The sequence below is a fragment of the Melitaea cinxia genome, chromosome 14 (assembly GCF_905220565.1).
Source record: "Melitaea cinxia chromosome 14, ilMelCinx1.1, whole genome shotgun sequence".
NCBI lineage: Eukaryota > Metazoa > Arthropoda > Insecta > Lepidoptera > Nymphalidae > Melitaea > Melitaea cinxia.
In genome coordinates this window covers 7,902,968-7,921,139 of record NC_059407.1, presented here as the reverse complement: position 1 = coordinate 7,921,139, position 18,172 = coordinate 7,902,968, and positions in this window count along the sequence as shown.

Below are 18,172 nucleotides of genomic sequence, written 5' to 3'. Positions count from 1 at the left end.
GCAACTCGGTCATGGTCGTAACTTAGAATCGTTATCATAATAATGTACAGTTTTTAATTCGTTTTTTAACATTTTCCAAAAAAAGTAGGTATATATAAAAGTAGAAATAGTTAAAGTAGGTATACAAAGTATGTTAAAACCGAGTATGGCTGAATACTTGATTTCTTTTTAAAGTCATTTCTATAAAAATAAAAAATATATATTTCGAAGCATGATAATATATATCTTAAGTAAAATAAAAACGAAATCCCAATTAATTATGCTAAGCATTTAATTTTACCACGAAATATAATTTCTCAATAACGTGGATACAATGATAAGAAAGTATTTTTATACATTTATTAAGATTTTATTTGATGTTTATTCCTTTTATTTATTTTTATAAAGTGCAAAAATTACAAATTTATCTGCGTTAAAATTAGAACCAATATAAGCAAACAAAGAAACCGAAATTAAATATTTAAAAGGAAGTTAGTCTAAATGTGGGGGTTGTGAGTGGCCGCCATTACTGTTTCGTTCTGCGGGAGCAAAGATGCTCCTCACGAGAATCATCTTTTATTTAAAGGGTTTTCATTTCATTGCTCTTTTACTAACAAGGCTACAAGTATTATATTACGTTCTCATTAGTCTTACCTACTTTCAGAGTGATTATTTATGTAATGTTCAATATTTTTTAAAAACTACTATATTTGTGTTTGGTTTGGCACCTATGATTTTAGCCGTTCTTGACAAATGTTTAAATAGTAATGTTGTAATAGTTTTCCGAATTGTTTGCACGAAGGAATTCTATATAAAGACAATATTTAAATAACGCTTGAAACAAATCCATGCCGCATATCTGATCAATCTGTGTTAAACAGACATGTTGTTCAGACTGTGTTCCGGTTTACAAATAGATTATTAACTCGTAGACTTAGATTTTGTATTTATAGGCAAGCCGATTTAAGAGTTTAAGTGCTATCGAGCGTATTCTGAGCACAAAGATTTACTCAGCTGTTATGCAAACAAACCGCTTTACCAGTTTCTCTTCGAGAAAATGGACTGTTCTGTGTTTAGCTGGTTTTGCGTTAAATAGAGTTTAATTAAATGATACATCTCCTCTTTCATTCAGGTTGTTTGTTAAGCTTTTTTATACATCTGTAGTATATAACTATAGTTTATTATGTTAATGATTTAAAGTATTAAATTAAATTTCTATTTAGTGAGTAAAATGAGTAGATTTTCGAAATAAAGGTAACAGAATCAAACATTATTTCAAAAAAAGAGGAGTTTTGAAACATTCACATCTAATTATTTTTATTTAAATTGAATAGAGATATTTTTCGTCTATCAATATCTTTCTTTTTTTTTTGTAAGAAAAAATGGTATAAATTTGACTTCACACGCGACTAAGTCGTCTTTAGTATTCGCATCAATTCGGTTTTTTACAGATTACATAAATTGCCTCGTGAGCACAAAATGAAGCTAGCGGCAAATGCTCTCGGACTATACACTCATTTAGCTCGATATAAAATACACACTATTGCGTTGCAAACCTTTTTTATTATTCAAGTAATGATGTGAACATTTGATAATAATATTATAGGTATTAGATTCAAAATTAAAACTGAGAAAATTATAATTTATTTATCAAAAAAAGATAAACTTACACTGTATTTTTGTGAGATCGCTAATAGTTTTTACGGTTTTGTAAGCAATGTTAAAGTTGATATAGCCCGTATCTTTTTGTTAATTTTTGATGGTCATAATTTTTAAATAAAATTAATGATATTATATTTTATATATATTTATGGCTTTTTATCCTAAAAGTTTAATTAAATAAAAAAATTTATGTAAGAATCTGTGATAAAAAAATATTTTTCTAAAGAAGTTTGATAAGTTTTGAACAATCATAACGTTTCATAATCTAGAAAGATACAATTTAAATGTGTTTAGGTTTACTCAAAGAAACGAGAATACTTTATTCTATTTCACCGCCTCCGAAGCTTAAAACATGCAGCTATTTTAATAAATTCTCGAGAAACGAGAAAATAAAAATCTAGAGGTAAATGTTTTATACTAAACTGTCTTTTTCGTCATAATAATGTTTTAATGGTGTTCTTAAATGCATTTTTTGTACTAAATAACTCTTTTTGAGTTAGGTTAGGGTCTTATTTGGAACACCTAGAAGATTTGTTGAGAATATACTCTTTATACAACTTAACATAATTATAGATAGTGAAATTAGTAAGCAGAGTATTGTTTGTTAGTATAATTATTGAATACTATATATATTTACAATTCACAACTTAAGAACTAAGTATTTACAGATAGTAATGTTACGAATAATTTCCGCGTGGAATGGTAACAAGAATGCTCGCAGCATTTCATCGTTAAATCACTATGCCTTTTCGCTTGGCAATATATGCACCGGCTATTTTGTCACCAGTGGAGGCAATAAGGAGAGGAGCTAAAATTAAAAAATGTGCTGAATTTTTTTATATAGAGATCTATATAAAAAAATTAGCACTTTTACTCCAAGGTCCAAGTGTTTCGACTGCGTTTTACATATATTGTCTTCGGTCAAGATATGAATGGAACCATCGCAAAAAACACAACAGGGCTTAGGATAGTCTCACACTGATCTTCAAAAGATGTTACAACGAAAACATAAATTAGTTATAACTAATTTATTTACGTTTATTTATTATTTATTTACGTTAATATACGTTTCTTACTACTTCTGCGTATTAAGGACCTCGACTTTAATTTGTATGAATTTCTCTTATATTCTCTTATATTATTCGAAAACCACGAACTTAGTAGTAGTTAACGCCATTGCCTTTTACAGATCAAAATTTTCAGGCAGACAATGTATAAAATCGAGCAGTTGAATTATGGACCTTTTTTAGATATTTGTTGCTCAATAAAGACCATAGACAAGCAATTAAAAAACTTTATTTTTGCAGTAACTGGGCATGGCATGGGTTCCATTTGATTATGATGTTTTATAAATGAATTTATAATAATTTCCAAACCGGTTCTTGTTAGGTCTAACTTCAACTGAATCCTTTTGATATAATTGTGTTTACTCGCAAACGAAAAAAACCGACTTCAATTACATCGACAAGTAATACAATGTAAGTAGCAAAAAAAATTAACAAACGTACTAGTCGTCACTACGATTTTCGAGGGTATCCCTCGATTTCTCTGGGATTCCATCATCAGACCCTGGTTTCCTTATCATGGTACCACACTTGGGGTATCTCCTTTCCAACAAAAAAAGAATAATCAAAATCGGTTCATAAACGACAAAGTTATCCCCGAATATACATTATAAAAATACATATATATGTGTGTGTGTGTGTGTGTGTGTGTGTACGGTCGAATTGAGTAACCTCCTCCTTTTTTGTAGTCGGTTAAAAATACCCTTCAACTTTACTGTTGTATTTACATTACCTTCATGAAACCTTAGCAGTAATAACGTTGGTTCGAAAGTTAATTATTACTTGGTCGGTTATTAAAATTACGGTACACAGCTCACAGCAATATAGCCAAGGTAAATTGAACTTTCATTAAAATATTTATCGGTTATAGCGACAATTTATTTCAAACAATTTATAGCTTCAACTTTTTATATTTATATATATTATTGAAGAAGTAAAAGTTTTGTGTGACTCTCAAGGTTTTTATTGCCCATTAAAATCAAAAAATTGTTCCAAAACAAAATAAAATAGTAGTTTTTCGAACGGACACATAATGTCCATCATTATGAAATATTTAATATTCTATAAAGATTACGAATTCGTATAGAATTATTTTTTATGTCTCGAGGGATATTTCTAGAACAATTTTAATTTCATAAAGTGCATTTAACATTTTGTTGTTACGTGATGGCATTTCAAATACAGAACAGTAAAGCGACGACTTTCCCTCTTCATAATTACAGTTTATGTTCGTTACAGACTATTGTCAACATTATTGGACTCGGTTAGAAGACCACAACTGAATATACGAGTAGGTATGTATGTAATTAAAGTGATTGGTCTGTGACGTGAAAATTGCTTGTGTCGTGTCGCACCCACCTTCTACTCATTATGTATTAGTAGATTAAATTGCTTTATACACATTTTGTGTCTTAGTTTTATATAAGAGTTTCTTCAGAGAAAAGTAACTTGTGCAGTTTGCAACAAAGTTGTTACTTGATAGTCCTATAGAAAAGTACCTAGTCAACGTAACTTCGTTCGTGATCACTCAAGTGTTTCAACTGATGATAGCAAGATAATTTTAGAAAGAAGAGTGTATAAATAAACTTACCTTCATACTTACTTAGTTTATCACCTCTTATAAGTAATAACTTCTGACAATCTAAATACCAGAATAAGAAACAAAATTAGACGATGTTGACGATATTGTAATGTAAAAGTCTGTCAATATCTTACAGCTGGACCAAAAGGATTGATTCACAGTGTTAATGTTTTTTCAACAATAATTACCGTTAATCTTTTAAATTAAATACGACGTAAAAATGTCAAACAACTCAGACGTAGGTTCGTCTGTTGTCGTATTTCGCTTGTATACTTTAACACAGTTTTTCGCTTGTAAATGTTATTTGTTTATTGACAGAGCTATGTAATGTGTTTTTTTTAAAATAATATTAGAGTTGTCACTTAATGTCACTAGCCGCGATAAAATCGTCCATATGTAATATATAATAAAACAAAGATTATAGTAATTAAAACCTGCGGTTTTACTTACGCTCTAACACTTCTCCTACATGTGGAAAAAAGGCCTATGTCCAGCAGTGGGATATTACAGACTGAAGCGAGCGATATTATTTTTTAGATTTATATTACATATTATAAGGATCATAAGTTTTACATAATGTGAAAATTGTTAGAATGTACTTACTAACGGTTATATTTTTTTAAGCATTTCACTTTTCCCTTTGACCGTTTATTTGGTAAGGTTCTTAATTATATACTCAAGTAGAGGGGACTATTGGGGACGAGTTGCATTGGACAATACGACGATTTGCCACACAGCTCTTGATTGAGATATGAGATATATATCACTAGTTTACTTAAATGTTTAAACAAAATTTTATATTTGTACTATATAGACTATACTTGTCGTCTTTTCAAATTATTTACAGTATGCTCAACAGAAAACTAAAACGCGGGAATAAAGTTGAAAGTTAGCACCACAATAATCTTTAAAAAATAATTAGGTTATTATATTATACAACTACTTGTAAATGGCTACATCACAAACTGTTAAAAATATTTTGAACAGGTTTGAATGAAAAATAATGCGTGTAAAATTTACATGTCCTTACAAGTAATAAAAGTTTTTCAAATTTCAATAGTACAAAATAGGTAGTGTTATCAACAATAGTAATGATAGTAGATGTGTTATCTACTATAATTACTACGATCAACTTCTTATAATGTATCAGCATTTTATTTGTTTTCTAATGTTTACCATCACACAGATCCTCGCAAAAGAACACCGATTCCAACCAAGGATGATCCGTGAGGCTATTGAAATTAAAAAACATCCAAATTTCAATAGAGAAGATGGCTGGCAATTACCACCTGCTTGGGACCCCATTATTAATATAATTAAATCAAAAACCAAGCATAATTCACCACAGATTAAAGACTCAATTAGCACATTCTGCGTAGATAGGACTAAATAAGATATTGATGTATGTCGGGTAGTTTCGAAAAACTTTGTAACGTTGGGACGTCTGACACCTCAGTCATCCCGTGACCATGGTTGCTGTAAAGTATCCGAAACGTCGGGAATCAAAAGTTAATAATAAATCGCGATAAAATCCGAAAAAAGCATTTTATTTTCTCTAAAACTAAAATTAGATTAGAAGGAAGCATGGCCATGATAATCGTAAATTATATTCACTTAAGCTTGTGAAGCTTAATATCCATGGTTTCGTACATGTTGGGTTGTGGTAGTGCTACAATTGTAAATTAATTAGTTCATCAACATATTACTAACACAGTGACTTGGAACCACAATACACAATTGATAAATATTGATTTGTCAAATATTGGGTATATATTAGTTTGCCGGTCTATCATTCTATAGATCATGTCAAGCTAGCTCTATTGCTCTAATTTATTCTATATTCCAACACGTTTATTCGGCCACAACAACATGTTACGGTCTGCAAAGGACATTTATCTCTGTATCTATGCGTATATTTCAATGGTTACACGAGACAAGCATTGCTGTGTTTTTATTAATAAAGAATATGTAGAAGTAAACACACATAGACAATACTCTGAGCTAAATGGTACAGAGAGACAAAGAGCTTAGTCTGCTTTGTACAGTGGAACTTATCTATAATTATAGTTTTAATTGCTTTACTTCAGTATTATTTTTTTAAAATATTTAATTGCTTTTACGGGTTTTATACTTGTATTTATAAATTAAAAATATTGTTATTCGAAATTTGCAGTTAGTTGTTTGCAATAAAGGTGTTTTATCTATCTATAACAACCATCAGCTGATTTTCAATTTGTATGCAACAAACTGGAAATTTGCAACCGTGGTTCTAAATCTTCTAATTACTGTCTATAGTTATATTTTATTAGTTTGTGACCTATTATATCACTTTGTTTACCAGTACCGAAGCGATAATTTGTTGGTTGACTTTTTTATATTATCTTAAAGTTTTATCAACAAAGACAACACGCCGGCGGTATCCGCGTCTTTAGTCGTACCCTTCGCCCACTTTTTCAAAGCCATATTTATTAAATATTTTTATCTCTTAAACACAACGCGTTTTAAATTTCCTGAATTTTTTCGCTTGTGTTAACTTGGTTAGGAGTTTATGGCTTTTTTAAAATTGTTAATGACTGATATCCATTTACTATTATAAAAAAACTTTGCCCAGGGCTTTAGTCAAATATATTAAGTAATTATTAAAAATTGCTTCAATCGAATTCCTTCAATTTAACTAATTCTATCGTAACTTAAAGGATTTTTTTACTTTACAAAATTCTTTTAGAAAAATTAGTTTAATTTCTATTTTTATTTTGCACTAACCGCTCATCATCTATTTTGGATAATTGGTTCGTTCACAACTTTTCAATTTCTTTTTATCAAGGCATTCGAGTTATAAAATGGTATTCTTATCTTTATTTGACAATCTTTTTTATTTTCGAATATCTATAACTCGTTATCAGTGGCGGCACGAGATCTAACTTAATGTGGGCAAGGTACATTTTGTGAACCCCTCTGATAACGCCACAGCAGAGGGATTTATATAATTGTGTTAGCTCGCAAACGAAAAAAGAACCGACATCGACAAGTAAGACTAGGTAGGTAAACGAAAAATATTCATAAGGTACATAGACGAAAAAATTGAACTACATGACAAGCTTTCAATTAAAAAAAGAATTATCAAAATTGGTACACCTAGTAAAAAGTTCTGAGGAACACACACACAAAAAAGACAGTTGAATTCAAAACATTAAAAATAAAAAACACTTGAAATTTACTTTTTTTTATTAATAAAGAAACAACTTTTACTTGTACTTCTTTTGTATATTAAATTTAAAAAAAGAATACAAATATTCTTCGTAATTTATAATGGAAACTAATAATTGGAAGTTCCGAGTTATGCTTCGTCTCTGATCAGGGACTCCCCGCGGTAGCAGCTTAACGCCAGCTAATTTTGTCAGACTAAACGAATGAGCAAAAAGGCCGTGAGTAGTGATACCAAACGTACGACAATTTCATACCTACATACGATCTGTCTGTCCTACCGAAATACGAAACGTAACGATTTCTCCACAAATTATAAATTTGAAGCAACGACCTTTTTTTTAGCTGACTGAAATTTGAAATTTAAAAACAGTTGTTCAGTAAATACTTACTATACTTGTACGATAATTTGAAGCAACAACGATGACCTTTTTTTAGCCGACTGAAATCTGGAAAGTATTTCTACGATAAATTGAAGCAACGACCTGTTTTTTTTGTCGACTGAAATTTTAAAACAGTTGTTCAGTGTAATTTACTTAAAAACTTGAATTTGAATTTTGTTTGTTAGGTTTTGTTGGTTTGTTTGTTAGGAAAGACGATAATTTCACGGCACTGTGTTGATCAGACGGGCAAAAACACTGGTCGTTAACACTGGCCGTGACAGGCCGTGGGCGGTGGCCCACACAGCCTACGCTTAACGCCGCCTTTGCTCGTTATGTCAAGCATGTATCTAATTACGTAAAAACGCATAAATATTCTCATTTTTAAAAATTAATTTTAACAATTTAAATAAGTCAATTCAAAATTTAACGAACCCTGCGATATCAACCGTACCAGCTAACGTCTATTTTATCTTTTGCATTCTACGTGGCATTGGCGAAATGATCTGCGCTAGTCTGGTGTAGCTAAAACCATATTTACGTGTATCTAGTTTGAAAAAAACAAATTTTTTAATATTTTCTTTTCGAAAAAATAACTAGTTTTACTGGTATTGATGTATTGATGCTACGTATTTTGTGATATGTAAATGTAATGTAATGTGTAATGTTATTGTATGTAGCTCAAAATTATAAACCTAAAAAGCATAAAATATCGTATTTGGAGTTACCGTTATAATATATATATATATAATATTTCTTATTTTATTTTAATGGTATTTTATTTATCAGCGTACTTCTAAAGTTTTAAGGTTTGTGATATACATATTTCTAATGTGTCTCTTTTTAGGTAAATGAAATTGATACCAATTAAATAAATGAAATTTGGATTGCAACTTATTATATATAACCTTAGTTATTCTTATAAAATAAATATGAGTGTGTGAGTGAAATAATTGAAATTTGGATTGCAATAAGGTTGCCCTTATAAAATAAATAATTTAATAGAAAAGTTTTTTTGCGCAAGGTGAATTGAGCCTTTAGTTGAAAACCTTTTACTTCATTAATGAAGTTATAATAACCAGCAAAATATTTTCTCTTTACATATAACAAAACTGTAGCTAGGTCAATTTATTACATAAAATATCTAATATATAAAATTCTCGTGTCGCAATGTTTGTATTTAAACTCCTCTGAAACGGCTTGATCAATTCTCACGAAATTTTGTGTGCATATTGGATAGGTCTGAGAATCGAAAAAAATCTATTTTTCATCCCCCTAAATGTTAAGGGTAGTCCACCCCTAAATTTTTTTATTTTAATTTTAGACAAATTATTTATTTTTTATTTTATTATGATGTGGCGTTGAAAAATACATACAATCCTGAATTTTCACCCTTCTACCACCAACCCCTATTTTTAAATAGCGTTTAGCGGCAAGACAACGTTTGCCGAGTCAGCTAGTATTACATAAAATATTTAAAGTGAACTTGTGACGAACGTAATGGTGCGTTTAAGAAACTTTATTTTTGTTTGTTTGTATGCATGCGCAAATCTCAAAACTCGATTTCAAAGAAACCGTATAAACGCAGTCTAAAGAAAGGTTTCATACATTTATCGAACGAATAAGTCTAGACTGAGCAGTCGTGACTGTTGTCAGGCAAATAGAGAGCCCAAACGATCATTCCTTTACTGTCTCCATGACACAGCAATTAGAGTGGCCGTAATTTTATTGTTAATAATTTAAATATATTAGCGTAATCTTAAAAAATCACCTGGTTGAATATATTTCTGGTAAACTAGATAAAAATAAAACGATGCATTTACACAACGATCAGTGTGCTGTACAACGGTTGGTGGCTTTGGCGCTGGCGGTTGCGAGTTCGCTCCCCGCACATGACAAAATTTTTGTATAGGCCATACCGATGTTTGCCGTTGTCTGTTTGTGCAGTCCTTGTGGGTCTCTCCACCGTGCCTCGGAGAGCACGTTAAGCCGTCGGTCCCGGTTGTTATCATGTACACCTGATAGCGATCGAATCGATTAAAGATAGTGACGATTAACAATACTTTATTATCTTTATGTAGGTGTACAAATATTTGACTTTGTCAGACTGAAATTGGAACAAGAACGAGTCGCGATCGAATCGTGACCGGCATTATAATGTGGATCGACCCTTAAAGAAAGCCACGGAGGAAAACGCTTTTGACAGGTGATGAAAGATTGCCTTTAATAATAAATTAGAGTAGGCACTAAATGTCATGGTTACCGTTTTTTAAAAAGATTGGGTTCGGCAAAATTCTCAAGCTGTAAAAAGCTGTTGCTTTAGAAGAGAGATTCGATTTCAATCATGACAACAGTTTTTAGAGGTCATAAAATATATCATGATATCCGATATGTATCATTGTACAGACGTTTTTGACAGACGTCACACAATTATTTTTTTACAAATTAAAAATATTGTTAAATTAACTGTTTTTAGATATTAATGATCAAACGAAAGAATTTTATGACTTACTTAAAAATTTTCGAATTTTTTTCTTTCAAGGATGTATTGTAAAATAAATTCCACGAATATCCAAAAACAGTCCACAAGGTTTTATTCAAAACTAATTTATTTTCCGTTTGATTTATTAAATGATAACTACATGGAAAGGTAATTATTCTGATAAGAGAAAATCTTTGTAAAGTACACAAAAGTTACAATTGGGCAATGAAAATTTTAGGGAAAGTAAATAAAATGTAAATCCAGTAACTCGTACATTTGAATTAAGCCGATTTTAGAGAGTTGTTCAAATTTAACTATTGGAGAAGCGGCTTTGTACTGCTTTAGGAGTTTTGTAATTCCTTGAGTGAACTTCCTTTATCGTAATGATAACCGAATTCCTGCAATTTTTTTTTGTTTTTAAAGTAATGAATGAAACAAAATGTAGCTTATTTCACACGTATTCTATACGTAGTATTCCTCACGTATATTATCTGTATACGTTTCAAAAATATTTTCAAATTTTTCGTAATATTTAAATAAAAACTAATTTAACAGCATTAATGTAAAAATATCAGAAACTCGAAAGTTGTTTAAAATATTTTTTTTCTTGTAGATACACATTTATCAAATAACTTCAACTAAAATTTCACGAGGAAGATAACGTAACGCGTACCTTTATGCCATGAATTAACACGATTAGATATACGATTATACTGAAACTTGTTACTTGAAATATGTTACTTCTCGTCTCTTATTTTAACTATTCGTAAGTCTTAATAAAATATAGAAAATGAAAGATTAACTCGTAAATTTAGCTCCAGATAATGAGGAAGCTCACTTGTCACTCATACCGGCATTATTATTTAATTTATTAGCTAATAAGTAAATAAAATAATCTTAAGAATAAATTTATTGGCTATTTCTTCTTTCTGTCAATAATTATCATATTATAATTAGGTAATTAAATATACTTTTTAAAGATTGAAAACGTCAAGTCGTCATTTGACGTCGCAAACTTTAATTTAATACACATTACTTTATAATTGGAACTTCGAGCAGTTTTCCAATACTTTCGTAACTTCATCTTGTTTATCTTGGGTATAAAAATAATAATTATTCGCAAAAAACCATTGATCTTAAAGATTAATGACAAAAATAATTTATTGTCCCTTAATCGATTTTCGTATCAACTTCCCGACTAGAAAAAAGGTCAGGCTCAACCAGATCATGTATTTGGACCGGATCAGGAAAGAATGAGGCATGCCAGATCCAACAAGCTCTATCAGGACCAGGTCTGGTCCAGACAAGGATAGCCTGATGTACAATATAATCAAGTATGGTAAGAAATACTGGATCAGGACTCGGTCCGGTCCAGATAAGGATAGCCTGATCTAAAATATAATCAAGTATGGTAAGGCATACTGGATTAAGACCCGGTCCGGTCCAGATCAGGATAGCCTGATGTAAAATATAATCAAGTATGGTAAGGCATACTGGATCAGGATCCCGGTCCGGTCTAGATAAGGATAGTCTGAATGAAATTACGTGAACTGAGCCTGAATCGCGCTATCAATGTTTTTAAGCGCACTTAGTATATATACAGTTATCAGGATAGTCTAGCAGGGAGTCCATTTCTACACAGTGGAGCAATCGTTAGTAGTAGGAAGTAGTTAATTATTATAAATTAATAAAAAAAGTTTAATAAAAATAAAAATAAATTAAAATAATTGATATTTAAAGTAAAAACATAAATAAATAATACATTGGAAAAAATAAACGGAAATAAATATCATAATAATTATGTTAACTAACATATTTGTAATATCAATTCGCTTTTTTTTTATTAAACCATTTTTTCAAGAATATACATTCGTGTTTTTTAAAAGGACCGGACCGAACCAGCTGATCAGCATGAGATGAGATTTCCTGATCTGGACCCTATCGGGAAATCTCATCTCATCCTGATCAGGTCCAGACAAATCTTCTGTGTTACGTACTTTATCCGGTCCAGATCAGGCATGCCCAGTCCGGTCCTTCTAAGGAACACGAAAAAATTCCTACTCGAGTTATGTCAGGTGAGCTGCGTACGTTATTACGATAATAAAATCCTAGTTCGAAGAAGATTTACCAAAGTATTATATATTTATTTTTAGCTAAAAAGTTTACTACCTACAATTGTAAAAATGCCTTACGTATTTTCATTAAATTGCCTAATTATTGCGTAACGTAGCTAAGTATTATTATTTTAAAACAAACGAACACCTGCTATTAATCCGCCAAGAGGCCGCGGATGACATAAATTAATGAGACTTTATCTCTCATGAAAATGGCAAAATTCTTATATTATGAATTCATACGCTATTAATATTCCAAACGACTTCAAAAAAGGTGGAGGATTCTATTTAGAATTTTGTTTGTATTTTCGGTGATATTGCTTTTTAAGAATCGATTTCAATTATTCCTTCTTTATTATTTTTTTATCTTAGTCTTGTCTTTTATTTCGCTTCAGCCTGTAATATCCCGCTGCTGGGTATATACCTCTTTCTCCATGTAGGAGAAGGATCAAAGCTTAATCCACCATGCTACTCCAGTGTGGGTGGACGGATATATTCCCTACTATGAGTAACGATCACTATCAGGTGTATATGATAACAACCGGGACCGATAGCTTCACGTGCTCTCCAATTCACGGTAAGGAGGACTAACAACCAGACCGGAAATAAATACTTGTACAGACACAAAAATCCACTCCGAGCGGGAATCGAACCCGCGACCTTTGGTGTTTTAGACGACACGGCACACGCACCATTACACCAGAGTATTGCGACAATATTTTTGCCACAACGATTTATAGCGACATGTTAAAAGTTTGAAGCCGTCACACGGTCAAAGATGTGAGAAATAAATCATATAGTAGTTCAATGAAGATAAATTGGGTCCAACTGTCTACTTCAATGCTTTTAATATTTTATGTGGAGTGGCAATAAATAAGGAAGCATTAGAGATTTTTATTAAGAGAATATGAACTTCTTAATATAGGTATATACTAATCATATATAATCCATTTGTTATTTTGTATTAACATAGTTCTATTGACTTAGTATATTGTTTATTGCTTTATGTCATTATACCTCTACACTACAGTCACATCTGATGTGTGGTTACGGCAGTAAAGAATATACCCACTCCCTCTCTTCCCGTGGGTGTCGTAAGAGGCGACTAAGGGATAACACAGTTCCACTACCACCCTGGAACTTAAAAAGCTGACCGATGGGGGATAACCATCCAACTGCTGGCTTTGAAATACACAGGCAGAAGACGGGCAGCAGCGTCTTCGGTGCGACAAAGCCAGCCCTGTGGTCATCGAGATTGTATTTCAACAAGTGTCCCATTTAACTAAATTTCAAAGTTCATATTTTTACAGACGAAATAAATTTTAACAATGAGACATACAATTGAATAACGGGTACCGGGAGTGTTTCATGTGGTACTAATTGTATTAAATATTAATAGACATTTCTTTAAAGCGTTAATTGTCAGACTTTTAAAGGCACTCAGCCCACATAAAGTAAGAAAATTCTTGTGTTGCCTTTATCATTCAATATTTTTAAATAGCCTTTTTTTTAAAACAGAAACTATTTAATAATAAAAATTGCTTTTTCATCTGTTCTTTAAATAAGCACGCTAGCGATGATTTTATCAAAGGAAGGGTTGGACAGAACCGCAGAATATTGTCGAGTGCTCACTTAGAATAGACAATTCAGCACTTCTCTGGAATAGCGAATCAAATTTTGCCCTAGAAAATCTTTTTAGACGAGTATTTGTTTAGAATTTTTTTTATGTGTGCGTGTATATACATATTTGTTCAGTCTCTACATGCTTTACGAGGAGTTTGATTTATATGTAAGAAACAACTGACAGAAAATTGTTGGTGAAAATAAGACTATAAAAATAATACTATTATTGGTGGAATATTTTGACAACTAGACCAGGACAAAACCACAGAGGTCAATACTTACTGAATTCATATAACTCGTTTTCAGAAATAGCGTTAGAGGAAACGGACATAGATTACTTCTTATGGTTTTACGAGAAATGTGATCTACTTCGTCATATCGAGCCAACGGTACATCTATATATTAATTCGTGAAGCCAAAATTTTGTACCCCTTTTTACGAAAATTGCGCCGACGAAGGAGTATGAAATTTCGTACACTTATAGTTTATATGGAGAAGGAATGCAGAATGCTAATATATTTTTTTCAATTATGTATAAAAATATATTAAAGCAATTAAAAAAAAAGCATTACACAAACTACGAGAAAATAGGTTTTCTGTTGACGATCTAAGAACTTAGCTTTAACACCTAGTGGATTAATAATAATAATAATAATTGTGTAGACAAAAAAATTATACAAAACAAAATCTTCTAATTAGGGGCCACCTATAAATGACGTCACACGAATTTCATGATTTTTTTACTAACTCCCCAATGTATTTTAAATAATATTTTGCAAATGTAGACATAATATTTTGAAATATATATAGTTCCTATAAATTATTCTTTATTTAATTAAAACATCAGTTTCGACATTATTATTATTTCGTTGTAAATTATTTTGGAGTAAAATCAACATCAATCTAATATAGGTATGAAAAATAGAATGATTATAATACCAACATTTATACGTTATTTTGAAAAGTGACGTCACAAAATTTTGGACCCCTTCCGACCACTTGTCACGCAATTTCACACTTCGTGCACTCCCTTTTCTCACCTTAAGGGGTTCCCCCTTAAGGTGTGACGTAATTTATGTCTGTTCCCTTACAATTATGTCTACAAAATTTATAATAACTTTATGATATTTAATATGTTATTGATTTTTCTTCATCATGCTCAACCCTCATTATAAATTAAGTGTTTTCGACGTATATAAATCCATCATATAAGCAGAGGATGCTTCGTAATTGATGCTCATCTTGTATTCAGGGATCAAAAAAGCTTGTTTGTATAAGTGACTGTGTTTATACACTTAGCCCGCCTTGAATCCTTTTCATATATAAAATTGCTGATACTTTAATTAATTGCTGTTGTTGTTAATATACAATATTTTAAAGTTTTATGTTTTTGTATTGTACCTACTGTGCAGCATTTTTTAAAATTTTTAATCAATTATAAGAATATAATTAACTAGACGCACCTCGCGGTTACACCCGAATAAATAAATAAAAATTACGTGGAACGTGATCTATAATCCCCCCTTTTTTTTTTGAAGTAACGTAGTTAGGAGTCGAACATCCTTATATATTACTGAGGGTTAGCTTAAAAGATATGTTTACTAATTATAACACACTATAATTATAAGATATTTTTTATTTTTATTTTATAAGTCTCTAAAGATTGATACAAGTCAAAAATACAGCAAGCAATTAGGTTAATGAGTTACGCGTTTTCCGGCTCGTAATTTGATCATGTACCTTCACTTTATTGACGCGGTTAGTGTGGTTTTTATTACTAATAGCCCTTTAAAATTAACTTCACATACGCTTAACTAAAATAAGATCGCAACGTAAAAGCTTTTAATACTTTAATGTGAACGTTAGATTTACACTCTACATTATTATCTATAAATATAAATAAAATGAATAATGGAATGTCTGTCTGTGATGTCAAAACAGCGCAGCGGTGTTTTTCAAGTGTATAATAGTTATTTACTATTTTATAAAAAAAGTGTGTGTGTGTGTCAGCTCCGACGCATGACTGGAGTTTACTCCATCAGATCAACTGTCTATTTAGTTATAAAAAAGGTTTTCTAGTCTATGAAAAAAATTAATACCATATCAAATGGTAAATAAACGAATCAAATAACGCTATCTATCGAAAGACACTGCACCTACTTTCTCGCAATTTTTTTTCTAATTTATTTCAATTTTGTTGGGAACAGAGGCTTTTAGATAATTTTAAGAACAGACAGGTAAATTATTGGACACGTAGAGTGCATTTATACTTATAATGCAGGCATCAGGCTCAGGGAGACCCTTTGTCCCCTTCACTGTTTAATGTAGCTACAATTGGGATATGTAAAAATATTAATAATGTATACATGTTACAATACGCGGATGACTTCATTTTATATAGTAGCCAGGAGAGATTGTCAGACTCTGAGGCCCGTATACAGAGTTCTCTAAATCAATTTCAATGTATGATGACAGAGTTAGGTTTAAGTGTCTCTCATAATAAAACCAAAGTTTGCCTATTTAGCAGAGGTAGAAGAAGAAACAGGCTTCATCTGTCTGTTAATAACTACATGATAGAGCAAGTTCATTGTGTCAAATACCTCGGCATGTGGCTGGATAGCTCTCTAACATGGGGAAAGCATATAGACGAGACCCGGGACAGGGTTTGTTGGTTTTTAAACATTTTTAAAGTTCTAGCTGGTACTGAATGGGGTGTTCACCCCAAACATCTTCGTAGGCTCTACATATCGATAGCTCGCAGTAGGATTGATTATGGTTGTTTTTTATACGGAAATAGTAGAACGAGTCACCTTGTTAAACTAGAAAGAATACAGAACCAGGCAATGAGAATCATAGGATGTTTTATTAAAAGCACCCCAATCCATGCGATGGAAAGTGAGCTACGCTTACATCCACTATATATTCGGAGAACTTTTCTAACAGGTAAATTTTATTTAAGATCAAGAGCAATTCAAAACAATATCCTTACAGACATCTTAGAAGAGCTATCCCACCTTTGCCAGAATTTGTATTGGAGAAATAAAAAACTACCATTGCCTATACTTACCCATAGAACATATAGGGAGTCACATATACACTCTAGTCCCATAATAGATATTTTCTCTTTAGACACATGGATAAGCAGTATTGATCTAAGTCAAACTATAAGTGCTTCTATTGACGGAGTTAGTAAGGCAAAAAGATTGATTAATGTATCCGATCTCAAATCTAGTTGCATTAGAATGATAAACAATAAGTTTAGCCGTCATTATAAATTGTTTACTGATGGTTCTAAGGATGGTTTAAATATAGGAGCTTCTTTCTTTGATCCTCAGCTTGATGTTAAAGCTAAGTTTAAAATCAATGCCAACATCTCGATCATGAACTGTGAACTCGTAGCGATCTCCGAAGCCCTATCATACATAATGCACATAGATCAGGAAAACTTTGTTTTTTTTTCGGATTCTAAAAGTAGCATTCAACATCTGGCTCGGATACCCTCGAGCCTTCGAGGGATACCGATAGCCGTAGTCATTACTGCATACTATCTGCAAAATCCGTGAATTAAATAAAAATATTGTGATCCAGTGGATACCCTCTCATGTTGGCATCATGGGTAACGAAGAGGCTGACTTATATTAGCCCGACAAGCAGCTTACGAAGGGATTGAATATGCATGTTTGCCGTTACACTCAGATTGGCTTAGTAACTTAAAAACACTCTGTAGATCCAAATGGCGCGAGTATTTTGACGAGCGTTCGCGATTGAAAGGTATTTGGTATAAACAGTACAGTCTGAGCCGCTTCGTTACCCATGGTTCGAGAAAAATAAGATGGACAGAAAGCATATAGTGGCTTTGTTGAGAATGCGTACTGGTCATATTCTATCCAACAAGTTCATACATTTAATGGGAAAAACTGATTCTCCAAATTTTCCAGTTTGTGATGTCATTGACGATGTTTATCATGTGTTGATGGAGTATGACCGGAACGTATCGGAGAGACAAGTGCTAGGCTGGGGATCAGATGTAGGGGCTTGCAACAGCGCCTTGGCCTCTCCTTTTTCGGAGGATGCTAGGGTGC